The sequence below is a fragment of the Rhinopithecus roxellana genome, chromosome 7 (genome assembly GCF_007565055.1).
Source record: "Rhinopithecus roxellana isolate Shanxi Qingling chromosome 7, ASM756505v1, whole genome shotgun sequence".
NCBI lineage: Eukaryota > Metazoa > Chordata > Mammalia > Primates > Cercopithecidae > Rhinopithecus > Rhinopithecus roxellana.
This window is the reverse complement of record NC_044555.1, coordinates 34566535-34590736: the sequence shown is the minus strand read 5'-3', so window position 1 is coordinate 34590736 and position 24202 is coordinate 34566535. Positions and strand designations below refer to the sequence as shown.

Here is a 24202-nt window from a genome sequence, read left to right as displayed (position 1 = left end):
AAATATATTTGTAAAATAAATTTTAGTCTTAGTATACTTGGCCTGAGTGTTTGCATAGTCAGCAAGAATAATTATTTGTCATATAGGCTCTTTCTAAAATTGGCTTTGCTGGAGCTTTATTCCATAAGGAATCTTGGATTAGACTTTTGAAGCCTTGAGCCCAGCCACGGATTCATCTGTGCCTTCAATGCTTGTATGATTTGGGTGAATTCCTCACCTCAGGTCTCAAGACACCTTGGGGCTCCTAGGCCTGTCAGAGAATGACATTCTTTGCTTACCACAGGTCAAAAACCCTATACAGGGACTGCATAGACAATGTATGAGGCCAATTTTTCCAAGGGGCTTTTATGGGCTTTATAAGTCAACTTTGATTCCTTAAAGCAGTATGAAAGTGTGCCATTCCAACCAAAGCCTTGGTAAAGTAACCAGTATCTCCAGTTGTGTCTTGTTAGAAAAGAAAACAGATTCTTATTGAACTTACGCAAATAACTTAAGTATACTAACAGTTTTCGAATTCTGAAGAAAGCAAGTAGAGAGAAAGAAATGTGTTTCAAGTTCTGCTCACAGGGGTGTACTTTATGCAATTGTTAAAAGCTGCAAATAGCTCAAAAGAAAAAGTTTTTCCGGACTCTGGAAAACAAGAGTTAGCAATGTTTTAAACAAAATGCCATAAAAAGATTTTGGTCTTCTGTTAGTTCAGTCTATGTAATTAACTCTTATTCCACTCAATATTCATGAACACATTAGCTCTCTATGGGAGTCTTGGAAGTTTTTCCTCTATTCTGATGCCACAGTCTCCGAAGTTATCAGAAACCTGCATTCAAGAGCAGCTCTCAGAGTCTTATAGCTGATTATAAAATCATTTGAAAATAATCAAAGTAAAACAATTGTGGATGACAAAAGTTTTAGAATAACCATGATTAAAGTCTGAACATCTCTGTGGCATGCAGCAATTTAATATAACAATTATAATTATTACTTATAACATATATTGAGACATATCAGAATTGCAGGAATCTTATACAATTTTGGAACACATACCAATAACACATTTATATAAATACAGCCCAAAGAGAGCTGAAAACCATTTTGTATTTGACAATACTTCCTGTATGATTTTAATATACGGAACAAGCTGAATATGTCCCTATTGGACTTTAGAGGACCCAATATCTAAAAGTGTTAACCAGATCAAAAAAGGGGGCTTAATTTAGAATCTGACTGTGGAAAGTTTGTCAAATATCAAAGGTTTAAACACTTAGTATTATAAAATAAAATTCTAGGTCACCATTAATAAAAGGGAAAAATCTGTTCTGATTAATAGAGGGGAAACAGCTTTCCAAACAGGACCCAATAAAGATGCATGAGGCCAATTGAATCTGTCTTCTCTCCCCTCGCCTTTTTTCTGTCATTTATTCCAAAGGTAAACAAAAATATTTCACTATCATTTAATATTACATGCAAATCTTGTTCAAAAAAGAAAGCTAAATTTCACCTTTGTTTGCATTAGTGTACTATTAACGTTAAACCCAATTCTTAATAAAACCTTATAAACAAAATCTATCCAATCTTAATTAGTTTGACTATAAGGTAAAATTTCCAGAAACCTTTTATAACCCTTTACAGCTTTCTGTTAAACAGTAGATCATTTCTCTAAGAAAACCCTGTTACTCAGACACAGGGGCCCAGATTCTGACCCTGCATCAGTGTGTTTTTATTTCAATGTTCAACCCACACAAAAACTAAATCATCCCCCTTTCAAATCTTAGGCAACTTGCTTATACCCATTGAACTTCCTTTATAAGATCCACCCTTCACAAATTCTTCACAACTTGCTTAAACTTTCAGTTTCGTCCCATTACTCCTTTAGGTTAGGATAATCTTAACCTCTGAACAAGACAAAATTACATTCCCTTTAACAAAAACCATGTTTCCATGCCTTCTTATAATCTTTTACCAAAAACACATTCTACTTTCCTTATACACCTTGCATGTAAAACTATTTTTCCAGTAGTCTCAAGTACATATTACAATGTTAACTCTTAGCAACTTTTATTGTTGGTGAAAAACCTGGCGAGTAAGCAATTTTGACCATTTATAAGATTGCAGAACACATGACTTTCCAGCCTAGCAAAGGGACCTGGCTAACTCCATATGTCCCCAGGCCTCACCTAGGATCTAATTGCTGTAAAACAGGCAAGTCAAACAATTACTAAAAGTCATAGAGGCAGTTTATGACCTTAAAATATCTAGCAAACAGTATCCGATCTGCCTAATTTAGACCAAATATCTAAATTTTGAAGATATTTTTGTTTTACTTCACCAATAATCTTTAAACTGTCTTTATTTTTCAAAGATTGTTAGAGACATTGTGACTTAAAAGGCATTAAAGTCTCTATTTTTCTGACAAAATATTTTATTTAAGTGCTTATCATTCTTAAGCCAATAAATTAGACCACTGTCATATATTCTGGTAGCAAAACATCACACACATCATATATAAATACACAGATATGGAGACGATTTGGTAGGGTGACAAAAGATTAGATGCAAGAGGAAGGAGGAACAGACAGGAGCAGGTGCAGATTTCAACAGATATCCATCAACTGAGGAGGTTTTAGAGGCAGAGCAGGAGATTTAAAACAATATCTGTGCACATATAGTCCAAATAGCAGCCTTAATTAAGTTGATTAAGAACTTCAGATCTCTCCAAAGGAAAATCATTTTAAAATTTTTTATTACTAGATTTTAGCCAAGAGAAATGGCCAATATTTCTGGCTTTTGAATTATTTTACCTCCTACATGAAATCAATAAGCCTTAACTAACGGTATGACTTTACCACAGGTGCATGAAGTATCTTCAACGAGACAGCAAGCAGTTTTTACAAGATCTAGAATTGCTCCAAAGGTAGCTCAGAGAAAAGAAAATTTCAAGACAGGAAATCAGAAGCTGTCTATGGAAGGAAAAAGAACCAATAAATGGCAAAAAGTCACACACATAATGAACGGGAAAGGACTAATTACCTAAGCTGGGAATTGAACCCAGGCTGCCAGTGTAAAAGAGAGAAAAAATCTTAGCTACTGAGCTATTGCACAAGGTGACCACTACTGCTTCTTCCCAGGAGTCTAGAGCAGTCATTTTTGAGTTTGCAAATGATTTTAACCATTCAAGAAAATTAAGACTAGATATAACACAATCATGTGTCCTTTTTAGACTCAAGAGTCAAAGCGCTGTAACTTAATAGCGCAAGGACTTTAAAGACAATACAGAAAATTACATGGATACAATAACATTTTCAAGTCCATACTCTGAATTAGCTTTTAAATAACTTTTAAGTTAGACAAAATTTTTTTTGGTCAATAAGAACATATTTTCCTTGTCACATTTTCTATAAAACTAGGAAGCAAGAAATTCTTTTTTTGAAAAAATGAAAGCAATTTTATTAAGAAAGTAAAGGAATAAAGAATGGCTACTTCACGGGTAGAGCAGTGGTATGGGCTGCTTGACTGAGTATATTTATAGTTATTTCTTGATTATATGCTGTATTAGTCCATTTTCACATTGCTATAGAAGAACTTCCCTGAGACTGGGTGATTTATAAAGGAAAGAGGTTTGATTGACTCATAGTTTTGCATGGCTGGAGAGGCCTCAGGAAATGTATAATTATGGCAGAAGGGGAAGCAGGCACCTTCTTCACAAGGTGTCATGGGAGAAAAGAGCAGGGGAAACCATCACTTATAGAATCATCAGATCTTGGGAGAACTATCACAAGAACAGCATGGGGGAAACTGCCCCCATGATCCTGTCACCTCCCACCAGGTCCCTCCCTTGACAGGTGAGGATTATGGGGATTACAATTCAAGACAAAATTTGGGTGGAGACACAGAGCCAAACCATATCATATGCTAAACAAGGGGTGGATTATTCATGAGTTTTCTGGGAAAGAGGTGGGGATTTCCCAGAACTGAGGGTTCCTCCTCTTTTTAGACCATATAGGGTAACTTCCAGACATTGCCATGGCATTTGTAAACTGCCAAGGCACTGGTGGAAGTGTTTTTTAGAACGCTAATGCATTATAATTAGCATATAATGAACACTGAGGATTACCAGAGGTCACTTTCGCTGCCATCTTGGTTTAGGTGGGTTTTGACTGGCTTTTTCACCTTATGCTGTTTTATCAGCAGGGTCTTTGTGATCTGAATCTTGTGTGGACATTTTATCTCATCCTGTGAGATAAGAATGCCTAACCTCCTGGGAATGCAGCCCAGTAGGTCTCAGCCTTATTTTACCCAGCTCCTATTCAAGATGGAGTTACTCTGGTTCAAACGCCTCTGATGTATTTCCCCCCTCTCTTTTACGAGGGAACCCTTAATCCTCGCAGTTGTAGAGGGACAAAAATCCATCTTCTGTAATTTTCAGGCCAAATGGGGTGATGACATTCCCGCCTAACTACTGGGGTGTCTTGTATCCAGGGTAGAGAGGAGCTCTGTGAGAAAACATCATTACGCTGAGGGCCATTCATAACTCCGAGTTCTGACAAAAGGTGATATCTGGAAGATTAACATGTGATCAATTTAAGAAAACATTGAGTAAGTTTACCTACCCAGCAATTCTACACAGAGTACAGCAGGAATATATTCCACAACAGTAAAGTAAAATAAGCAAAATTATTCTAAGTAAACTAAAAATATAAGGCATTCAATGAACTGGGCAACTGTTGGGACCATACTGATATGGGGTTGCTAGCCAATTCCAGTATGTGCCCAGAATTAGAATATTGATCCAGATTTTTATAGTACCCATCCCTCTTGTTTCTTCTGAGCTACAGTCAAAGGTCACTGGTTGATTCACAGGAATAAGCAGGGTTAGTCTAAATTGCAGAAAAAAAAAAAAAACAAAAAACAACTGATGAGACTAGAATCTAATAACAGGTGTGCCATAGTTCCTGAAACATAATTTTTCTCTTTCCAGTCCTCATTTTTATTAAAAACAAATCATAATAGGGCTAATTTGTTTATAAAATAAGCTTTAGTCTCATACTTGGCCTGTTTATTTGTATAAAGTGCAGCAAGAATAATTATTTTCACATAGGCTTTTTAAAAATTGGCTTTGATGAAACTTCGTTCCATAAAGAATCTCAGATAAGACCTTTTTTAAAGCTGAGCCCCAGCCATGGGTTTGTACTGTGAAATGCCTGTATGAGTCAGGTAAATTCCTCTCTTCTTGAGGTCCCATAATTTTGGAACACATATCAATAACATATTTATACAAATAAAACCTTTACTCATTAATATAGGGAAGACTTAGTTTTCCAAACAACCTGTTTCTTTTCTTTCACCTCTTTTTACTATAATTTATTCAAAAGGCAAACAAAAATCTTTCATTATTTTTAATATAACATGAAAATCTTGTTCAAGAGAGAAAGCCAAATTTCACCCTTTGCATTGGTGTACTATTAATGTCAACCCCAATTCTTAATAAAACCTTATAGACAAATCTATCCAATTTTCATGCCTGACCATAAGGTAAGATTCGCATAAACTTTTTATAACCCTTTACAGATTTTTGTTAAAGAACAGATCAGTGCTCTAAGAAAAACCTATTGTGCTTTTATTCCAATGTTCAACTTATGAAAAAACTGAATACCCCTTTAACTTTAGCCAATGTTCACACATAGAATTTCTTTTACAAGATTAATCTTTCATAAACCTTCCATACATTGCTCAAAAGTTTGTTTTCTCCTATCAAACTTAAAACAAGACTTTAACCCTTTAATCTAGGGAAAAAAAAAATCCACATTCCCATGCCTTCTTATAATCTTTTACCAAAAACACATTTTACTTTCCTTACACACCTTGCATGTAAAACTGTTTCCTCAGTAGTTTCAATTACGTGTTACAATATTAACTCTTAGTAACTTTTATTTTTGGTGAAAAACTTAGTAAGTAAGCAATTTTAATTATGTACTAGGTGTGGGGCTTAGGACACCAGACAGAAGTGCAGATAAAGTCTGACTCTTTTCAGCATTGCTAGGGGTCATGGCTAACTCCACATGTCCCCAGGCCTTATGTAGAATCTAATGGCTCTAAAGCAGTTAAGTTGAGCAATTTTCAAAAGTCAAAGAAATAATTTATGACCTTAAAGCATTTACCAAACCTAATATCTGACCAGCCTAATTTAGACCAAATGTCTAAATTTTGAAAACATTTTTATTTTACCAATAATCTTTAAAACTGTCTTTATTTCTCAAAGATTACTAAAGTTATGTGAACTAAAAGGCATTACAGTTTTTATTTTTCTGACAAAATATTTGATCACACATCACACACACACATACAACACATATAAATACACAAACAGTCAGAAGATTCTGTAGTTGTAAGATTTTTCATTTACCCGTTTTTGTTTCTCAACTGGATTACTGGCTTCAGGGTAGAGCCCTTTGAGGAACAGGGCCAGGAAACCATTCAGTTTCTAGGGCCTAATAAGCAGGCACAGCTGGAAGGCAAAACAGATCCCCCAAAATTAAGGGTCCCATTTTTATATCAGATCTTAGATCCCAAAAAGGAGGGAATCAGCCCATCTCCCATAAAAGCCCATAACTGCCATTAGCCAGCCCTAAAAGTATATTTCCTACTTAGTAATGAGACACCAAAGTTCTCTCACAATGCGAAGTAATTTCTGATACCCCCAAATGTCAAAAACATGAGATAACACAATGTAAAACAGAACAGGGCCTCAGATTTTGAGAGAGATCTATCCACTTTCAACTCCTGAGGTTTCGTGAGGAAAACAGAGATCTTTCCCCAAACAGGGTGTGTGGCACCTCTTCTGTTTTCCCCAAGGAGTCCCAGGCTGTTAGAAATTTTCTTAGGTCCTCTCATGTGTACATCAAGAGGGGCAAGAAAACAAAATGGAGAAAAATGACTTTTCAGTTGACTGAAAAGAAAAACTTTTTCTCAAGAAAAACAAGATTTGAGGAAAAAACATAAAGGCCTTTTTAATATACCCATAGCTTGAATATCCACTTTTAATTAAGCTGACTTTTAACCATAGTGCTCTTTTTTAAAAAGTCTTTTAAAATTTCTCATTATTCGACTTTTAGCCAGGTAAAATGGTCAATATTTCTGGCTCTTGAACTTTACCAAAGGTAACCTCCCAGGTGCTCAGAGAAAGGAAAATTCAAGAAGGGAAGTCAGAAGTTGTTCATGGAGAGGAAGAGAATCAACAAATGGCAAAGGTCACACAGATATCAACCAAAAAGTACTCATTCCCTAGACTGGGAATTGAGAGCCTAGGCTACCATTGTAAAATGGTAAAGCCTTAACTGCTGAGCTACAGCATGGAGCAGTTTCCATTGCTCTTCCCAGGGGTCTAGAGGCAGCCAGTTTTGAGCTTGCAAAGGTTTTTAACTGCTCCAGATATTTGTAGGGCTAACTATAACATGAACGCCAAAATTCCTCTTCCCTGGATGGTGGAGACCAAGAGAAAGTACCACCCACCTGGTTACAAAGTCAAGCTCCCAAGAACATAAAACAAGATGAGAGGGAAACTTCATCCAGTTTTTTTTTGTTTGTTTCAGGGGCCACCATCCAGGAGTTTCAACATGTGGTCTTTGGGCAAAATGGCTGCTCCGAGTAACAGAAAATATAGGAAAGGGAAAGGAGAGAAAGAGAGAGAAGGCCGGGTGCAGTGGCTCACACCTGTAATCCCAGTACTTTGGGAGGCCGAGGTGGGTGGATCATGAGGTCAAGAGATCAAGACCATCCTGGCCAACATGGTGAAATCCCGTCTCTACTAAAAATACAAAAAATTAGCTGGGCATGATGGCGCACACCTGTAGTCCCAGCTACTCAGGAGGCTGAAGCAGGAGAATCGCTTGGACCCGGGAGGCAGAGGTTGCAGTGAGCTGAGATTGCGCCATTGCACTCCAATCTGGTGACAGAGCGAGATTCTGTCTCAAAAAAAAAAAAAAAAAAAAAAAGAGAGAGAGAGAGAGAAGTATTCCCTGCGGCAGGGTGGGCAAGGTGAAGAGCTCAGGGAGGCCAGAAAAAGACCTACTCATTGCAGCAACACTGAATCAAAAGTTCAAATGGCCACTTGTCAGTTGTGAGGGGATCTTTTCCAGCAGTCCCATCAGCTCTCAAGTTTTCCCTTTTGGGAAGGAAAAGTTCCCCATGTTCCATGATCTTTTATATGCCTAATCCTGTCACCCACAGTCGTCAGCAAAGAGTACAAGATAGATTAATCCAAAGAGAATAGTGGCTAACATCCCATAATGCCAAATTCATTTTTAAAAAAGAGGGACTTTACTGAGAGGGGCCTTTAATCCTCTAAATGTTAGGAAGGACTCTAACCTTCCTAAGTTGGGCATCGGACCCAAGTTTGGTCAAGAAGCCTTGCCTTTTATTAAGATGGGCCTTTAACCCCTCTCTATCTTAGGAGAGACTATCCTAAGTTGGGCCTCTAACTCAGTCCCACCCTTTACCCAGGTAAAATGTGCCCCACCACTTACCCAGTATCAGCCAGTTGGTGCTGCAGTCTATTTCCTTTGGATCAGGGGGTCTCCTCAATATAGTCCCTTTGTGGTTTGCCAGGAAGATGTTACTGGAAAGGTGTCCCAATCCAGACCCCAAAAGAGGGTTCTTGGATCTCACACAAGAAAGAATTCAGGTCGAGTCCACAGGGTAAAGTGAAAGTTTATTGAGAAAATAAAGGGATAAAGAATGGCTACTCCATTGGCACAGCAGCCAGAAGCAAGAAGTTCTGAACTGCCTATCAGATATTACCATTTCATAGATGAGAACCAGTCCATAATTTTGGAACATGTTTCCCATATAATAACCCTTTCTTAATTGGAAATGACCCAGACATTCAACAAGCATCTACAATGATTTTAAGATTTTAAATCATACAAAAATGTTTTACTTAGAGGCACTTATCTCATTTATATGCATATAATTCTCCCACTTTTAACCGTTTACTTAGATTACTTCTGAAAACTGAGATCTTACACAGACGTAGTCATTATTGAAAGTCAATTCCCTGTTAACCATTTTAAAGCTTGTGAACATCAGTTGTTCATCTAAGTAAAAATCTTAGTTAAAACACATAGGCATTTTGTTAACTCAGAAGGTTCAGCTATTTTCCTCAAACAATATTAAATGTCTTATTTATCAAAAATTACATAAAGATCATTCTGTTTTGGGCTGGGTTTATAGTTTTATAACTCTTATGCCAAATTTTGGCACCTAATGATATCTGGCAGAGATAAATATGAAACCGCTTGATCAATAAACTCAAACGAAAATGTATGTTGACAATTCTTAAGATATTTATATTATTTTTACCAATAATTTAAAGCCAGCTTATTTATTAAAGATTTTACTTAGTTTATGAGTACTTCTTAACTCTAAGCCAGTTTGGTTCTTTGTGACCACAATACATAACAAAATACATGTACATATGCATAAACATACACATACACACTCATATAAAGCAGGCCGAAAATAAACAGAGAAGATATCACCTGGCTGCCTTCTGCAAAGGTGGCATGAGGTAGGGGGAGAGAGGGGAAGAAACAGATGAGAGAATAAAGCAATGGAAAGGGAGCTCAAGAGCCCTCCTGCAGCCATTGAGTGGTGTGAGGTTGATACCTCCACCACCGTCATTTATCTCCCATCAGGAAGAGTCTCAACACCCTAAGTCTGCACAGTGTGGGATGGTTCCTCCTACTTCTGCAAGTCACTGGTCAGGCAAACTGTTTCCAGCCAGAGGGAGCTAGAGCTGCCTGCAGCTGAGAAGAGTAAAGCTGTAAGTAGCTCTCCAAAGATAGAAGGGTGATGTTGGAGGTAGAGAGGAAAGAAAGCAATCAGGGCCCATACACAAAGCCATATATTCATATATGCAAACAGACAGCATGCTTCCAAACGAGTTCCCAACCAAGGGGGCTGGGTGAGGTCCTGGATCCCTCTCCCCAGTTCCAAATGACTCCATGGGCTGTTAAGTTCAGTCCGAGCACATGTCCCATGGTGTCGCACATACAAATAAATACAAATACATTAAAATGCTCAAATGGTGTCACTAACAGCCAGGTCTTAAGTAGAGCAGGGCTTCAGTGACACCCCAAAAGAGACAGAGGGTGGTCAGGTGCACTCCCAACCAAATTACCCAGTTCCAAAGTTTGTCAGCTCTTTCTCTTTTTCTCCCGGAATTCACTTCCCTTGCACAGGCAATGTGTTGAAGGCAGCAAATGTTGTGCTGGCAGTGGGGAGCAAAAGGGAAATTTCCCCCAAAAGAAAGCATGTTTTGCAGCTGCTGGGAAGCTCCCTAATGCTCTCATCATGGGATCTGATAGCCATGAGCAGCTGGCACTCACAGGTGACCCCATGTCTCACCCGATAGCGAAACCGGGTGGTCAGGCACAGGCCAACCTGGAGCACAAAGCATGTCCCTGTATCGGCCACCAAAAATTGTAACCACAAAGTGGGTTAGTTGCTTGCTGCATGTAGAGTCCAATTAACAAGAGTGAGTCCTGGTACTTTCCAGAAAAGTGAATTTATTTCCAAAGCTAGCTTGGGGGAGTGCACAAAGTGTCCAGCTTTAAATGTACTGCTTCACCTTTGGAGCAAAAAGTGGGCATTTATATAACGTAGGGGAGGAAATGAGCAAGGGCTTGCAAGGCTCTTCTGCTAGCCTTATCTGTACCTTATCTAATTGGCAGTTGAGTTGCCACCTTCCTGGGCAGAAGTACTTGTAAAAGTGGCTAAGTGGGCATGCTTTGGGCATGTCCTCCTGAGGCAACACTCTGGAGGTGGGAGTTCCCTCTTGGAGCACATAGATGAACTTGCCCTGTAGGAAATGTCTGGAGAGGGGGAGGTGAGAGGTTATTTTGCACTTGAAAAAGGGCTAAATGGGAAGTAGGAGGAAAGGGGAAAGGAGAAGAGAGAAAAAAACTGTTGCTTAGAAAAACAGGAGTACTCAGTTACAGTTGTGAAACTGCCTTTACAAAAACTATATCAGTGAGAAAATTATGACAGTGAAAGAGATCTGATCTAGTCCACCACCCATCTTGCCTTTTCCTTAGTTTTTCCTGGGCCTTGGGGCTGAACTAACTTTGGAAGACATTTAGGTTATAGTTTAAATGATAATAGCTCTTCCCCAAAATTCAATCATTGTAAAGCTAATGGAAGGCCATCAGACTAGGGGTTGGAGAGGAACCTGATTCTGCTAAGGTTTAGACATACATTGCCAGCCATTCCTGCAGATAACACCACTACTGTAGATTGACCTTTTGAGATATCTTTTCAGGTTTTTTGCATGTCTGACACCCATGGCTCATCCTAGACCCACCAATCCCACTCCTGTGGTTCCACCCTGAGGCAATTCAGCATGCAGGAGGACAGCTTTCACCTCCTATGATTTCATCTCTGTCCCAACCAATTAGCAGCAAGCCTAGCCACCCCCACTGCTTCCCCCAAACTGCCTTTGAAAAACCCCCAACCTACAAGCTTTGGAGGAGATTGATTTGAGTACTATAATAACTCTGTCTATCATATGGCGTTGCCTGCCTTTTGACTATTAAACTCTTTCTTTTTTTTTTTTGGGACGGAGTTTCGCCCTGTCGCCCAGGCTGGAGTGCAATGGCACAATCTCAGTTCACTGCAACCTCTGCCTCCCGGGTTGAAGCGATTCGCCTGCCTCAGCCTCCTGAGTAGCTGGGACTACAGGCACGTGCCACCATGCCCAGCTAATTTTTGTATTTTTAGTTGAGACGGGGCTTCACCATGTTGGCCAGGATGGTCTCGATCTTCTGACCTCGTGATCTGCCCGCCTCAGCCTCCCAAAGTGCTGGGATTTTTTTTTTTTTGTTTGTTTGTTTTTTTTTTTTTTTTTTTTTTTTTTGAGACGGAGTCTGGCTCTGTCGCCTAGGCTGGAGTGCAGTGGCCAGATCTCAGCTCACTGCAAGCTCCCCCTCCCGGGTTTACGCCATTCTCCTGCCTCAGCCTCCCAAGTAGCTGGGACTACAGGCGCCCGCCACCTCGCCCGGCTAGTTTTTTGTATTTTTAGTAGAGACGGGGTTTCACCGTGTTAGCCAGGATGGTCTCGATCTCCTGACCTCGTGATCCGCCCGTCTCAGCCTCCCAAAGTGCTGGGATTACAGGCTTGAGCCACCGCGCCCGGCGTGAGTGCTGGGATTATAGGTGTGAGTCACCATGCCCAGCCTAAACTCTTTCTTTCTTTCTTTCTTTTTTTTTTTTTTTTTTTTGAAGCAGAGTCTCCCTGTGTCGCCCAGGCTGGAGTGCAGTGGCGCGATCTTGGCTCACTGCAAGCTCCGCCTCCCAGGTTCACACCATTCTCCCGCCTCAGCCTCCGAGTAGCTGGGACTACAGGTGCCCGCCACCACACCCGGCTAGTTTTTTGTGTTTTTTTCGTAGAGACGGGGTTTCACCATGTTAGCCAGGATGGTCTCGATCTCCAGACCTCGTGATCCACCCGCCTCGGCCTCCCAAAGTGCTGGGATTACAGGCTTGAGCCACCCCGCCCGGCCCTAAACTCTTTCTTTACTGCAATACTGTGGTCTTTCTTTGTGCAGTGGGCAGGAAGAACCCCTCAGGTGGCTACAGTTGCACAACAATGTGAATATACTTAACACTACTGAACTATAAACCTAGAGATGGTTAAGATGGTAAATTTTATGTTATGCATTTTTTACAATAAAAAATGGGATGTTACAATAAAAAGTGGGATGCAACATATGCACACCTTTGGGTGGTCCCCAGGTGTGCATACATTGTGACTGTACATGCTAGTATATATGTTACATGTCTTACATCTCCACCCAGGGGTGTATATATATATACATGTATTTTACTATTAAAATGAGCAAAACGTTACCTTTAGGGCAAGCCAAGTTGAAGTGCACGTGCTTACTGCTGGAGAAAGTCCCTACTGAAGTTATGTCCTGCTAGGGCCAGATAAGTCCCAGTTAGGGCCAGATAAGCCTAACTGCAAGTCCAGATACGGCCATTGTTTTTTCTGATTGCTAGTGGGATAAGGTTTCCAGGGCTTCCTTACTTTGAGGCTGCCTTTCCTGCTCATGTCTGTCTGTCTGTCTGTCCTGTCTATCTATCTATCTATCTATCTATCTATCTATCTATCTATCTATCTATCTATCTATCTACTCTAACATCTGGAGTTTTTTTTCTGTCTTGTAGATGGAAAGATCTTAAATAAAATTTTAGCAGTTTGAATCCAGCAAGTATGGAAAGAAAAATTTACCCCATGACCAAACTGGATTTTCCAGTAAGGCTGTTGATGGTGATTGTGAGTCCTCAGTTCTTGTCTTCTTGGTTTAAAGAATTTAAGCAAGAGACACACAGCAAGGGAGATACAGCCATAAAGCAGTTTATTGCAAAAGTGAAAGAGAACTCTGAGAGCTGAGTCAGAGTGAGCTGCTCAAGAGTGAGACAGCCCTGTCTGACACTAGGGAAGCTCCCTTTATGGGAGTTTTACATGATTATTCATAAGAGGGTGGGAAAGGGCATTGCTAGTAAGTATGTTACGGGTGGTCCTCTAGGTGCACATGTTCAGTAGCTGTACATGCTTGTTCATACACCACATCTCATTAGCATCTTAAATCTCCACCCAGTAGTGTGTTTTTCACTAGTATAATGAGCAAAAAGTCAGTCCAAGGACAAGTAAAATTAAAGTGCATGCTTTCTACAGGCTGAAGTCCCGACTGAAGTTAGTTCTTGCCTAAGCCAGAGGAGCATGACCACCAAGCAAGCATTGTGTTAACACATCCTGATAGACATGGCTACTTTCCTGACTACGTCTCCTACTTCAAGGCAAAGATGGTTAATGTTAGTACATCTATCCATTTATTTCACTACACCAAGAAATAAAGGAGAAAATGACAAAATCACATCAATGGATACTAAAAAAGCATTTGACACAATTTGGCAGTATTCTCAAACTAAAACCAGACTAAAATGGGAATATGAAAATTCAGAAAAGATTACAGACTGAAAATCACCAGGAAGCCTATTACTAAAAGGTAAAATGCTGAAGCTGCTACCAATAAAACTAGTAACAACATACAGTTGTTCCTATCACAGTAGTGTTTTGAAAAAAGCTCTAGCTAATGCAATGAAATATGAAGATAAAATAAACTGATTATATATTAAGAAAAGAGAGAGAATCATTTTTATTTGCGGATGATATCATTGGAAGGGTGTTCATGCTATACAGTAAAAGAAGTTGTGGCTTCCCACCTCACAGAGAAGAACAGTGGTGCTTCCCTGGGAAGAAATGGCCTACCCTGCTGTTAGAGTAGGTAGATAGGCAGATATGAGCAGAAGAGGATAGGGCCGGCCCCAAAGAATGTCAAGTGACTCTCAGTTGACTGTCAGGTGGTTGTCAGGTGGCTGATGACAGGGAGGGGAAAATTTCCTAACAAACAAGAGACATCTTGAGCTTATGGGCAACAATTTCCCAATAAGAACTTAAAATGGCCAAGCTTGATCTTCCTCTGGGAACATGTCCAGGCATGCACAGTAAGGGGCAAAATGGTGGAGTCTGACCTGTATATGATCTTCCTCCAGGGGTGTGGGGAAAAGAAAGAGAGATCAGCCTGTTACTGTGTCTATAGAGAAAGAAGTAGACATAAGAGACTCCATTTTGTTCTGTATTTGAGATGCTGTTAATCTGTGACCCTACCCCCAACCTTGTCCTTGCAAGAGACATGTGCTGTGGTGACTCAAGGCTTAATGGATTTTGGGCTGTGCAGGATGTGCTTTGTTAAACAAGTGCCTAAAGGCTGCTTGCTGGTTAAAGGTCATCAACATTCTCTTAATCTCAAGTAAGAGAAAAGCATTTGTCTCCTGCCCGTCCCTGGGCAATGGAACATCTCCGTGTAAAACCCAATTGTATGCTTTGTTTACTGAGCAAGGAGAAAATCGCCTTTAGGAATAAGGTGGGACTTGCTGGAGCAATGCTGCTAAAAGGTTTATGGAGATGTTTGCATATGCATCTCAAGGCACAGCATTTTCCTTTAAACTTATTCATGTCACAGGGACTTTTGTTCATATGTCTTATTGCTGATTTCCTCCCTACAATGATCCTATTGTCCAGCCACTCCCTTATCTTTTTGATGGTAAAGATAATTATCAATGAATACTAAGGGAACTCAGAGACCGGGGCGGCCTGGGTCCTCTGTAAGCTGAGCGCCAGTCCCCTGGGCCCCACTTTTCTTTCTCTATACTTTGTCTCTGTGTCTTATTTCTTTTCTCAAGTCTCTCGTTCCACCTAACGAGAAACACCCACAGGTGTGGAGGGGCAGGCCACCCCTTCATCTGGTGCCCAACGTGGGAGCTTTTCTCTAAGGTGAAGGTACGCTGGAGCATGGTCATTGAGGACAAGTCGACGAGAGACTCCCGAGTACGTCTACAGTCAGCCTTGCAGTAAGCTTGTGTGCTCGGAAGAACCTAGGGTAACAATGGGGCAAACTAAAAGTAAATATGCCTCTTATCGCAGCTTTATTAAAATTCTCTTAAAAAGAGGGGGAGTTAAAGTCTCTACCAAAAATCTAATTACGCTATTTCAAACAATAGAACAGTTTTGTCCATGGTTTCCGGAACAGGGAACTTTAGATCTAAAAGACGGGGAAAAAATTAGCAAAGAATTAAAACAAGCAAGTAGGGAAGGTAAAATCATTCCACTTACAGAATGGAATGATTGGGTCATTATTAAAGTAGCTTTAGAACCATTGCAAACAGAAGAAGATAGCGTTCCAGTTTCCAATGTCCCTAAAAGCTGTGCAGTAGATTGTGAAAAAGAAGCAGGGATAGAATCCCAGAAAGGAAAGGAAAGTTCACACTGTAAATGTGTAGCAGAGCCGGTAATGGCTCGGTCAACGCAAAATGTTTACGGTAATCAATTACAGGAGGTAATATATCCTGAAACGTTAAAATTAGAGGAAAAAGATCCAGAATTAGCAGAGCCATCAGAGTCTAAACCACGATGGCCAACTCCTCTTACAGTAGCTCAGATGCCTGTAACTTTACAACCTCAAATGCAGGTTAAACAAGTACAAACTCCAAAAGAAGATCAAATAGAAAAAGATAGAGTCTCTGTCATGGAAATGCCAATCCAAATACAGTGTCCACAATATCAGCCGGTAGAAAATAAGACCCAGCCGCCAGTAGCCTATCAATACTGGCCGCCAGCCGAACTGCAGTATCGGCAGCCCCCAGAAAATCCGTATGGACAGCCAGGAACATTTCCAGGGCCACAGGGCAGGGCGCCATATCCTCAGCCGCCCACCATAAGACTTAATCCTACAGCACCGCCTAGTACACAGGGTAGTGCAATACGTAAAATTATTGATGAGGCAAGAAAACAAGGAGATATTGAGGCGTGGCAATTCCCAGTAATATTAGAAGCAAGACCACCTGGAGAAGGGGCCCAAGAGGGAGAGCCTCCCGTAGCTGAAGCCAGATATCAGTCCTTTTCTATAAAAATGCTAAAAGAAATGAAAGAGGGAGTAAAACAGTATGGACCCAACTCTCCTTACATGAGAACATTATTAGATTCCATTGCTCATGGACATAGACTCATTCCTTATGATTGGGAGATTCTGGCAAAGTCATCACTCTCACCCTCTCAATTTTTACAATTTAAGACTTGGTGGACTGATGGGGCACAAGTGCAGGTCCGAAGAAATAGGACTGCCAATCCTCCAATTAACATAGATGCAGATCAGCTATTAGGAATAGGTCAAAATTGGAGCACTGTTGACCAACATGCAATAATGCCAAATGAGGCCATTGAGCAAATCAGGGCTATCTGCCTTAGGGCCTGGGAGAAAATCCAAGACCCAGGAACCGCCTGCCCCTCCTTTAATACAATAAGACAAGGCTCTAAAGAGCCCTACCCTGATTTTGTAGCAAGACTTCAAGATGCTGCTCAAAAGTCAATTACCGATGAGAATGCCCGTAAGGTTATAGTGGAGTTGATGGCATATGAAAACACCAATCCTGATTGTCAATCAGCCATTAAGCCATTAAAAGGAAGTGTTCCCACAGGATCAGATGTAATCTCAGAGTAAGTTAAAGCCTGCGATGGAATTGGAGGAGCTATGCATAAAGCTATGCTTATGGCTCAAGCAATCACAGGAGTTGCTTTAGGAGGACAAGTGAAAACATATGGGGGAAAATGTTATAATTGTGGTCAAATTGGTCACCTAAAAAAGAATTGCCTAGTCTCAAATAAACAAAATGTAACTACTCAAACTACTACAACAACAGATAAAGAGCCACCTGGCCTATGTCCAAGATGTAAAAAGGGAAAACATTGGGGTAATCAATGTCGTTCTAAATTTGATAAAAATGGGCAACCACTCTCGGGAAACGAGAGGAGGTGCCAGCCTCAGGCCCCGCAACAAACTGGGGCATTCCAAATTCAGCCCTTTGTTCCTCAGGGTTTTCAGGAACAACAACCCCCACTGTCACAAGTGTCTCAGGGAATAAGCCAGTTATCACAATACAGCAATCATCCCCCGCCACAAGTGCAGTGCAGCAGTAGATTTATGTACTTTACAAGCAGTCTCTCTGCTTCCAGGGGAGCCTCCACAAAAAATCCCCACAGGGGTATACGGCCCATTGCCTGAGGGGACTGTAGGACTAATCTTAGGAAGATCAACTTTAAATCTAAAAGGAGTTCAGATTCATACTGGTGTGGTTGATTCAGACTATAAAGGAGAAATTGAATTGGTTATTAGTTCCTCAATTCCTTGGAGTGCCAGTCCAGGAGACAGGATTGCTCAATTATTACTCCTACCTTATATTAAAGTTGGAAACAGTAAGATAAAAAGAACAGGAGAGTTTGGAAGCACTGATCCGGCAGGAAAGGCTGCATATTGGGCAAGTCAGGTCTCTGAGAGCAGACCTGTGTGTAAGACCATTATTCAAGGAAAACAGTTTGAAGGGTTGGTAGACACTGGAGCAGATATCTCTGTCATTGCTTTAAATCAGTGGCCAAAAAATTGGCCTAAACAAAAGGCTGTTACAAGACTTGTCGGCGTAGGCACAGCTTCAGAAGTGTATGAAAGTACAATGATTTTACATTGTTTAGGACCAGATAATCAAGAAAGTACTGTTCAGCCAATGATTACTTCAATTCCTGTTAATCTATGGGGTCGAGATTTATTACAACAATGAGGTGCTGAAATCATTATGCCCACTCCATTATACAGTCCCACGAGTCAAAAAATCATGACTAAGATGGGATATATACCAGGAAAGGGATTAGGAAAAAATGAAAATGGCATTAAAGTCCCAATTGAGACTGAGAAAAATCAAGAAAGAAAAGGAATAGGGTATCCTTTGTAGGGGCGGCCACTGTAGAGCCTCCTAAACCCATTCCATTAACTTGGAAAACAGAAAAACCAGTATGAGTAAATCAGTGGCCGCTACCGAAACAAAAACTGGAGGCTTTACATTTATTAGCAAAGGAACAATTAGAAAAGGGACACATTGAGTCTTCATTCTCACCCTGGAATTCTCCTGTATTTGTAATTCAAAAAAAATCAGGCAAATGGCATATGTTAATGGATTTAAGAGCCGTAAATGCTGTAATTCAACCCATGGGGCCTCTCCAACCCGGATTGCCCTCTCCGGCCATGATCCCAAAAGACTGGCCTTTAATTATAATTGATCTAAAGGATTGCTTTTTTACCATTCCTCTGGCAGAGCAAGATTGTGAAAAATTTGTCTTTACTATACCAGCCATAAGTAATAAAGAACCAGCCACCAGGTTTCAGTGGAAAGTATTACCTCAGGGAATGCTTAATAGTCCAACTATTTGTCAAACTTTCGTAGGTCAAGTCCTTCAACCAGTTAGAGACAAATTTTCAGATTGTTATATCATTCACTATATTGATGATATTTTATGTGCTGCAGAAACAAGAGACAAATTAATTGACTGTTACACATTTCTGCAAGCAGAGGTTGCCAACGCAGGACTAACAATAGCATCTGGTAAGATCCAAACCTCTGCTCCTTTTCATTATTTAGGGATGCAGATAGAAAATAGAAAAATTAAACCACAAAAAACAGAAATAAGAAAAGACACATTAAAAACATTGAATGACTTTCAGAAATTGTTAGGTGATATTAATTGGATTCGGCCAACTCTAGGCATTCCTACTTATGCCATGTCAAATTTGTTCTCTATCCTAAGAGGAGATCCAGACTTAAATAGTAAAAGAATATTAACCCCAGAGGCAACAAAAGAAATTAAATTAGTAGAAGAAAAAATTCAGTCAGCACAAATAAGTAGAATAGATCCTTTAGCCCCACTCCAACTTTTAATTTTTGCCACTGAACATTCTCCAACAGGCATCATTGTTCAAAATACTGATCTTGTGGAGTGGTCATTCCTTCCTCACAGTACAATTAAGACTTTTACATTGTACTTGGATCAAATAGCTACATTAATTGGTCAGACAAGATTACGAATAATAAAATTGTGTGGTAATGACCCAGACAAAATAGTTGTTCCTTTAACCAAGGAACAAGTTAAACAAGCCTTTATCTGGCCAGGCGCGGTGGCTCAAGCCTGTAATCCCAGCACTTTGGGAGGCCGAGGCGGGTGGATCACAAAGTTAGGAGATCGAGACCACAGTGAAACCCCGTCTCTACTAAAAATACAAAAAGTTAGCCGGGCACGGTGGCGGGTGCCTGTAGTCCCAGCTACTCAGGAGGCTGAGCCAGGAGAATGGCGTGAACCCGGGAGGCGGAGCTTGCAGTGAGCTGAGATCCTGCCACTGCACTCCAGCCTGGGCAACAGAGCGAGACTCTGTCTCAAAAAAAAAAAAAAACAAAAAACAACAACAACAAAAAAAAACAAGCCTTTATCAATGCTGGTGCATGGCAGATTGGCCTTGCTGATTTTGTGGGAATTATTGATAATCATTACCCAAAAACAAAAAAACAAAAATCTTCCAGTTTTTAAAATTGACTACTTGGATTTTACCTAAAATTACCAGACATGAACCTTTAGAAAATGCTCTGACAGTATTTACTGATGGTTCCAGCAATGGAAAAGCAGCTTACACAGGGCCAAAAGAGCGAGTAATCAAAACTCAATATCAATCGGCTCAAAGGGCAGAGTTGATTGCAGTCATTACAGTGTTACAAGATTTTAATCAACCTGTTAATATTATATCAGATTCTGCATATGTAGTACAGGCTACAAGGGATGTTGAGACAGCTCTAATTAAATATAGCATGGATAATCAGTTAAACCAGCTGTTCAGTTTGTTACAACAAACTGTAAGAAAAAGGAATTTCCCATTTTATATTACTCATATTCGAGCACACACTAATTTACCAGGACCTTTAACTAAAGCAAATGAACAAGTTGACTTACTGGTATCCTCTGCATTCATAAAAGCACAAGAACTTCATGCTTTGACTCATGTAAATGCAGCAGGGTTAAAAAACAAATTTGATGTCATATGGAAACAGGCAAAAGATATTATACAACATTGCACCCAGTGTCAAGTACTGCACCTGCCCACTCAAGAGGCAGGAGTTAATCCCAGAGGTCTGTGTCCTAATGCATTATGGCAAATGGATGTTACCCATGTACCTTCATTTGGAAAATTATCATATGTTCATGTAACAGTTGATACTTATTTACATTTCATATGGGCAACATGCCAGACAGGAGAAAGTACTTCCCATGTTAAAAAACATTTATTATCTTGTTTTGCTGTAATGGGAGTTCCAGAAAAAATCAAAACTGACAATGGACCAGGTTATTGTAGTAAAGCTTTCCAAAAATTCTTAAATCAGTGGAATATTACACATACAACAGGAATTCCTTATAATTCCCAAGGACGGGCCATAGCTGAAAGAACTAATAGAACACTCAAAACTCAGTTAGTTAAACAAAAAGAAGGGGGAGACAGTAAGGAGTGTACCACTCCTCAGATGCAGCTTAATCTAGCACTCTATACTTTAAATTTTTTAAACATTTATAGAAATCAGACTACTACTTCTGCAGAACAACATCTTACTGGTAAAAAGAACAGTCCACATGAAGGAAAACTGATTTGGTGGAAAGACAACAAAAATAGGACATGGGAAATAGGGAAGGTGATAACCTGGGGAAGAGGTTTTCCTTGTGTTTCACCAGGAGAAAATCAGCTTCCTGTTTGGATACCCAGTAAACATTTGAAGTTCTACAATGAACCCATTGGAGATGCAAAGAAAAGCGCCTCCACGGAGATGGAAAAACCACAATCGAGCACCATTGACTCGCAAGATGAACCAAGTGGTGATATCAGAAGAACAGATGAAGTCACCACGCACCAAGAAGGCGGAGCTGCCAAACTGGGCACAGTTAAAGAAACTGACACTGTTAGCTTCAAAAAGCCTAGCTAGCACAAAGGTGACACAAACCCCAGAAAAAATGCTGCTTACAGCTTTAATGGTTGTATCAACGGTGGTAAGTCTCCCCATGCCTGCAGGAGCAGCTGCAGCTAGTTATACCTACTGGGCCTATGTGCCTTTCCCACCCTTAATTCGGGCAGTCACATGGATGGATAATCCTATTGAAGTATATGTTAATAATAGTGTGTGGGTACCTGGTCCCACAGATGATCGTTGCCCTGCCAAACCGGAGGAAGAAGGAATGATGATAACTATTTCCATTGGGTATCGTTATCCTCCTATTTGCCTAGGGAAAGCACCAGGATATTTAATGCCTGCTATCCAAAATTGGTTGGTAGAAGTACCTACTCTCAGTCCCACCAGTAGATTTACTTATCACATGGTAAGCGGAATGTCACTCAAACCACAGGTAAACTATTTACAAGACTTTTCTTATCAAAGATTGGTCTGGAAACCAAACTATAGAAACAAGAGATTATAAGCCATTTTACTCTATCAACCTAAATTCCAGTCTAACAGTTCCTTTACAAAGTGGTGTAAAGCCCCCTTATATGTTAGTCATAGGAAATATAGTTATTAAACCAGACTCCCAAACTATAACTTGTGAAAATTGCAAATTGTTTACTTGCATTGATTCGACTTTTGATTGGCAGTGCCATATTCTGCTGGTGAGAGTAAGAGAAGGCGTGTGGATCCCTGTGTCCATGGATCGACCATGGGAGGCCTCGCCATCCATCCATATTTTGATTGAAGTATTAAAAGGCGTTTTAAATAGATCCAAAAGATTCATTTTTACTTTAATTGCAGTGATTATGGGATTAATTGCAGTCACAGCAACAGCCACTGTGGCAGGAGTTGCATTGCACTCTTCTGTTCAGACAGTAAGCTTTGTTGACAATTGGCAAAAGAATTCCACAAGGTTGTGGAATTCACAATCCGGTATCGATCAAAAATTGGCAAATCAAATTAATGATCTTAGACAAACTGTCATTTGGATGGGAGATAGACTCATGAGCTTGGAACATCGTTTCCAGTTACAGTGTGACTGGAATACGTCAGATTTTTGTATTACACCCCAAGTTTATAATGAGTCTGAACATCACTGGGACATGGTTAGACGCTATCTACAGGGAAGAGAAGATAATCTCACTTTAGACATTTCTAAATTAAAAGAACAAAGTTTTGAAGCCTCTCAAAGTCACTTAAATATTGTGCCTGGAGCTCAGGCGTTAGATCAAGCAGCAAAAAATCTTTATGGATTAAACCCCACGACTTGGATTAAGTCTATTGGGAACTCTACTGCAGTAAATTTTGGAATTATGTGTCTCTGTTTAATCGGCTTGTTTTTAGTGTGCCACGCCAGTCGAAGAATCCTGCACCAAAATCGAGAGAATGAACAAGCCTTCATCGCCATGGCACATTTATATAGAGGAAAAGGGAGGGAGATTGTTGCGGGAAGTCAGGGACCTTGAACGGAGGTACTGGCTGAAGCCACGACAGAAAAACATAAAATATGAAGATTTCATGGACATTTATTAGTTCTCCAAAATTAATACTTTTGTAATTTCCTGTGTCTTTACTTTAATCTCTTAATCTCATCAGTTCTTTGTAAGCTGAGGAGGATATATGTCACCTCAGGACCCTGTGATGATTGCCTTAACTGCACACACAAATTGTTTGTAGAGCATGTGTGTTTGAACAATATGAAATCTGGGCATCTTGAAAAAAGAACAGGATAACAGTGATGTTCAGGGAACAAGGGAGGTAACCTTGAACTGGCCGCTGGTGAGCCGGACGGAACAGAGCCATATTTCTTCTCTTTTTAAATGCAAATAGGAGAAATATCGCTAAATTCTTTTTCTCAGCAAGGAATATCCCTGAGAAAGAGAATGCACTCTGAGGGTAGGCCTATAAATGACTCCCTTGGAAGAGTGCCGCCTTTTACGGTTGAAGCCGAATGGATGAAATAAGCCCCAGCCTCCTGTAGCATTCCCAGGCTTATTAGGATGAGGAAATTCCCACCTAATAAATTTTGGTCAGACAGGTTGTCTGCTCTCAAACCCTATTTCCTGATAAGATGTTATCAATGACAATGCGTGCCCAAAATTTCATTAGCAATTTTAATTTTAACGCTATCCTGTGATCTCCTCCTGCCTCCACTTGCTTTGTGATATTCTATTACTTTGTGAAATATGTTATCTCGGTGTCATGATGACAATGGTGATTTTGTTGAAAAGAAAACGGGGAAATGTGGGGAAAAGAAAGAGAGATCAGCCTGTTACTGTGTCTATAGAGAAAGAAGTAGACATAAGAGACTCCATTTTGTTCTGTATTTGAGATGCTGTTAATCTGTGACCCTACCCCCAACCTTGTCCTTGCAAGAGACTCAAGGCTTAATGGATTTTGGGCTGTGCAGGATGTGCTTTGTTAAACAAGTGCCTAAAGGCTGCTTGCTGGTTAAAAGTCATCAACATTCTCTTAATCTCAAGTAAGAGAAAAGCATTTGCCTCCTGCCCGTCCCTGGGCAATGGAACATCTCCGTGTAAAACCCAATTGTATGCTTTGTTTACTGAGCAAGGAGAAAACCACCTTTAGGAATAAGGTGGGACTTGCTGGAGCAATGCTGCTAAAAGGTTTATGGAGATGTTTGCATATGCATCTCAAGGCACAGCATTTTCCTTTAAACTTATTCATGTCACAGGGACTTTTGTTCATATGTCTTATTGCTGATTTCCTCCCT

General features: G+C 40.2%; 1 protein-coding gene across 1 annotated transcript in view; it reads right to left on the bottom strand.

The window, feature by feature from the left end:
• LOC115898697 (zinc finger protein 41-like) overlaps nucleotides 1-24202 on the bottom strand; it is a 58643-nt gene that overhangs the window by 15000 nt on the left and 19441 nt on the right. The window lies entirely within an intron of this gene.